Here is a 6,000-nt window from a genome sequence, read left to right as displayed (position 1 = left end):
ATTGGTCTGGCATCTCTCTCCTCTCCTTCCCTCTCCCACACCTCTCTTCTGCAATCCCTTTCTTCCCTCATTTTCCTTTTCAATTTATTTTCTGCATCCATCTAGATTACGTTCTTACTACCCTCTCATCAATTTCCTTTTTTACTGTCTACCTACAGCTCACCACCTCTTTCCCTCACCCCCTCCAGTATTTCCCTAACTCAATCCTTTTCCCCCATCATCTGCCCTCCTTTTATTTATCCCCTCCTTCCATCATGTGCCCTCTTTCTCTACCCCTTCCATCTAGTACCTTCTCCTCTCTCTGTCCACTTCCATCGTCTGCTCCCCTCTTTCTCTCCTCCCTTTTCCTTCCTGCATTTGCTCCCTTATCTCTCCCATCAGCACTTCCATCCAGCATAGGCTCTCCCTCTACCCACCACACTACCATCCAATGTCTGTCCTTTTTCTCTTCATCCACCCCTCTTCAATCAGCATCTGCTCCCTTTCTTTCCCTCCAATCCAATTCCATCCAGTATCCTTCCCCCTTTCCCTGTACAATTCCATCAGCACCACCCTGCCCCCTTTCTCTCCCTGCATCACTCTTTTATTTCAGCAGTCCTGCTCCTTTCTCACGATGACTGTAGCTGCCGGCTGCCGGTCCACCCCACTCTGACGTACTAGCTCTGGAGCAGAGTCGGCAGCTGTGTGCTGGAAGGTACCGCGATGACTCCAGGCTTTGCTCCGGAAGAAGTAAGTTACATCGGAGGGGGTTGACCTGGCAGACACAGGGAGTTGCGGCAAGGACCCGCGATGACTGCATTTGCCGGGTCCACCCCTCCGACATAACTTACTTCTTCCGGAGCAAAGCCGGCAGACGAGTCATCGGGGGACCTTCCTGCACCTCAGCACAGCTGCCGACTCTGCTCTAGAGCAGTGTTTTTCAACCTTTTTACACCCATGGACCGGCAGAAATAAAAGAATTATTTTGTGGACCGGCAAACTACTAAGACTAAAATTTAAAAAAAACACATTTCCGCCCCGTCTCTGCAAGCTCAGTCCCCGCAAACCATCTGATCCCATCCGCATAAGTCTCAGTTATGATTTTATATTGAACATATTTTATTAAAGTATAAAAATAAACAATATTCTGTACAATTGTCATTTTATAAATATAAATATACAGAGCAAGGACCAACAAAACTCCTGTCTCCCCTCCCCTTCACATATATCCCCTCTACTATCAAGAAAACTGAACAAGCCAAATTATTATAGAATGCTACACAGAAATATCATGCTAACAGAATACTGCAGTCACACATGACAGGAATAGTGTTAGGGGAATGCCCCCTAGTCCGAAAGAGCCCTAAGCCAGCTGGAAGCTAAAGAAGCACTGCCTGGGCTTTGCAGTCCCCAGTTATGTCTCTAGCAGGATACATATTTCAAATCTGACATATTCTAATGACAAAATAGAAATAAAATGATTTTTTTCTACCTTTTGTTGTCTCTGGTTTCTGCTTTTATCTTCTTTTCACTCTTTTCCTTCCAGCGTCTGACCTGTCTCTTCAATCCAGCATCTGCCCATTCCATCCACTGTCTGCCCCTTCCAGAAACTGTCTGTCTCCCCCTGCCATCTCTCATCTAGACCCCCCCCTCTTTGGTCTGGCATCCATCATCTTCCCTCTGTTCCCTCATGGTCTGGCATTTTTCTCCTTTCATCTCTCTTTCCCTCCCCCCTGTGGTTTTTGGCATCTCTCTTTTCTCATTTCCTCCGCTCAGATCTGATATCTCTGTCTCCTTCCCCGTTCTCTGGCATCTCTCTCCCCTCTCTCTCTCTTCCCTTTCCTTCTCTGGTCTTCCTTCTTTATTTTCTGCATTCATCTAAATTAAATTCATTCTTACTATGCAGTCCTTAAATTCCCTCTTTTCACTATGTCTACCCACAGCATGCCACCCCTTTCCTTCACCCCTCCACTATCTCACTAACTCTATCTTCTTCCCCCATCCAGCATATGTCCTTTTTCTTTATCCCTCCTTCCATCCAGTATGTGTTCTTTTTCTCCACTTCCATTCAGCATTTGTTCTCCCTTCTCCCCACTTCCATCATCTGCCCTATTCTCTCTCCCCACTTTCATCATCTGTCCCCTTCTCTCAATCTCTCCATCCACCACAGGCCCATCTTTCCGATTTTGGCAATAAGATTGGCAAGGGCCCCCCCCCTCCGTGACGGCACTCAGCGGCATCGGCACCCCCCCACGACAGCACTCAAGTTCTGCCTCCTTCTCTCGGCATCAATAGAACTTCAGATCGGCAACAGGTGCTCAGTCAAAAGCTTTCCTCTGACTGAACTGCCTGGGTGGAAACAGGAAGCTGAGTCAGGGGAAGCTTTTGACTGAACACCTGTTGCCAATCTGAAGTTCTGTTGATGCCTGGTGGAGGCCGAACTTGAGTGCTATCACGGGGGGGGGGGGCGCTGAAGCTGCTGAGTGCCGTTGGTGAGGGGGGGGTGCTGATGCCGCTGAGTGCTGTCGCCAGGGGGGAGGGCGCCAATGCTGCTGAGTGCCGTCGCTGATGCTGCTGAGTACCGTCGCCGTTGCAGCCCAGGAATTTTCCAGACCTGGCTGGCTGTGCATCCCCCCTAAGGCTGCACCCGGGGAAGACTGCCCCCCTGTGGTACGCCACTGCTGTACCGCTTCCTCGGGTTTCAGAAGCCCAAATGCATGACCTTGCATTTCTTAGCATTAAATCTTAGATGCCAAATTTCAGACCATTCCTCAAGCTTTGCTAGGTCCTTCTTAATATTAAACCACACCATGTGGCGATCACTAGTTGCCACTTGATTACTTTCCCCATTTGTAAGCACTAAGTCCAGTATGGGCCCATCCTGCCCAGTGTCGTAGAAATGTTATCAACTTCTGGAGTTCACCATGATCATGGCATTTGGTTTGCAAATGCAACTCAATAGTAGAAAATTCTGCCACACAGTTTTCAACCTTTCCTAGCACCTTTACGTAGGATTGTACATTTCTTTTTTTTATGGAGTGGGGAGAGAGTTGTCTAGTAATTTCTCTTTTCTTTTGTATTATTGTAGTTCAGTTAGATATGCTTCTGGAATTCTGGTATCATAACTCTTTATTCACAACGACTCAAGAAAGCAAACCATGCGTTCCCATAGAGCAAGGGCTAGCAGAGGGAGGCTTGACATTTTGAACCATGAAGAGGATGAAATAGATGAATCTGAAGGGGGAAGTAGCAGAAATAAATTGAGTGGAAGCTCAAATGGAAGCTAGAAGAGCAGACAGGCAGCAACAGAGGTAAGAATGTCAAGTGGTTGCTACCGTGGAAGTTATTAATTTATTTCTTAAAACTGACTCATCACTCTAGGTGGCTTACAAAAACATATATAGTACATAATTTCAGAAATAACAAACCATGATAAATATGCAAAGACTCGCTGTACAAAATAACCTCACATACAGTGAACAGTAATATAACAGTGGGGTTGTCCAGAAAAACCTAAATTTGGAAAAACTGTGCGAACTGAAGTTTTTCCTATGAATTTGATTAAGAAAATAATTTCTAAAATCCTGGGGTCACTCATAACCAGTGATTACATAAAGCTCTAGTTTTCTTAAAATTTGCTATCACTTTTGCTTAATGGAGCAAATTCCTTGGTAATATAGCTGCAACTTTTATGTTTTCACACTCAGCAATGATACACTGATAAAAAGACATTTTATGCAAAAAAAATCTAGCAGTGTTTTATTACCCCCCCCCCCCCTTTTTACAAAACTGCCTCCCTTGCTGCTCCTGACTCTCATAGGAACTCTATGAGTGTTGGGAGTGGCGCATTCAATGCGCTGGCCTGCGCTAAAAACTGCTTTTGCGGTTTTGTAAAAAAAACAGGGGGGGGGGGGAAGATGGTTAAGAGGCTGGAGGAGTTGCTTTACAGCGAAAGATTAGAGAAACTGGGCCTCTTCTCCCTTGAACAGAGGAGATTGAGAGGGGACATGATCGAAACATTCAAGGTACTGAAGGGGATAGACCAGGAGTCTCCAAAGTCCCTCCTTGAAGGCCGAATTCAGTCAGGTTTTCGGGATTTCCCCAATGAATATGCATTGAAAGCAGTACATGCACATAGATCTCCTGCATATTCATTGGGGAAATACCGTAAATCTGACTGGATTCGCCCTCGAGGAGGGACTTTGGAGACCCCTGGGATAGACTAGATAAGGACAGGTTGTCCACCCTCTCCAAGGTAGGGAGAACGAGAGGGCACTCTCTAAAGTTGAAAGGGAATAGATTCTGTACAAACATAAGGAAGTTCTTCTTCACCCAGAGAGTGGTAGAAAACTGGAACGCTCTTCCGGAGTCTGTCATAGGGGAAAACACCCTCCAGGGATTCAAGACAAAGTTAGACAAGTTCCTGCTGAACCAGAAACAGGTAGGGCTAGTCTCAGTTAGGGCACTAGTCTTTGACCAGAGGGCCGCCGCGTGAGCGGACTGCTGGACACGATGGACCACTGGTCTGACCCAGCAGAGATAATTCTTATGTTCTTATATCTGCATGTTATTGAGGAGAATAACCATTGATCTGAAGATCCAAACTTCAATACTGCTGAACAGTTTGTCAACACAGTGGTTAACGACACAGCCAAGCGAGGTGTTAAACTGATAACTGACTTTGCCACTGGCATCACGACAGACCCAGTGCAGAACAAGGCTTGTTGCAAGTTGTTGAATAGCATCACATTGAGGGGCAGATTCTGTAAAGAATGTCTAAAAGTTAGGCTTCGTTTAGATGTCCAGCAGCAGAATGATGGGCACGATTCTATAATACATAGACATAATATAGAGAATCACACTCAGCAGTGCTGAGCGAATCTACGTACGTCTATATTGTCTTTGCAGAATCACCTTTTAGGTGTTATAGATGTCCTAATGCCTATAATGTTATCGTGTGTTAACGTTATGATGTCATTAGAATGGCAATTTTATGCTTTTTTTTTTTTTTTACATTAAAACTGTATGCGGTAAAATGCTGGCACCACTATTATAGTTTATTTAAGTTTTAATTATTTATATACCACTTATATCCTATGTGGTATTCAAATTTGGTTCCTTTATCATATTTCTCTTCTGTTCCAGTTGCCCAGGGTCACAAGGAGCAGTGGGGGATTTGAACCAACAGTGTCACGGTGTTAAGGCTGTAGCTCTAACCACTGCACCACACACACTCAGATAGTAAACCACATGTAAATTCCAAAGCCAAGCTTATATCCTCTTGATTTACAAGCAGTCATTTCTCTAGGGTAAACAGCTTACATGTAGAATTCTGGGGTTCAAAAAGGGACTGGATGACTTCCTGGAAGCGAAGGGGATAACAGGGTACAGATAGAGGTTTACCTTACAGGACATTGAGCTAATAGGGTATGGACATTTTAGGTTAGGTAGGGAACACTTTCTGGTCATGGACCTGGAGGGCCGCCGCGGGAGCGGACTGCCAGGCACGATGGACCCCTGGTCTGACCCGGCAGAGGCCATGCTTATGTTCTTATGTACCTTCAACACTAGTCCAGTTCTTCTTTTGGCCTCTATGTTCCTCAATCAAAGCATATGAACAAAATATAAACAGTGGTACCTTGGAATACGAGCATAATCCGTTCCAGGAGCATGCTCATAATCCAAAATGCTCGTTTATCAAAGCAAAGTTCCCCATAGAAAATAGTGGCAACAGCAATGATTCCTTCCAGAACCCGGGGTTTGTACCTGTTGGGTGCTGGGTGCTGCAGCGCCGTCTCCTCCGTCCGCCTCCTCCATCCGTCATCCAAAGAAGAACCCCACAGTGCCGCTTCGAGGGGATGCCTCTAATGTCCACCAGCCGCCGGAGAACCCCACAGTGCCGCTTCAGAAGGATGCCTCCTCCATCCGCCGGCCAGCCCTCCACATCGGATGCCCCTCGCATGCTGGAGAGCCCTCACCCGATCCCACGCAGCCGAGCGCCGCCCCACCCGCATGCCGTGC

Source organism: Geotrypetes seraphini, chromosome 3, assembly GCF_902459505.1.
Source record: "Geotrypetes seraphini chromosome 3, aGeoSer1.1, whole genome shotgun sequence".
Lineage (NCBI taxonomy): Eukaryota > Metazoa > Chordata > Amphibia > Gymnophiona > Dermophiidae > Geotrypetes > Geotrypetes seraphini.
The sequence above is the reverse complement of the archived record's forward strand: the minus strand, read 5'-3'. Positions refer to the sequence as shown.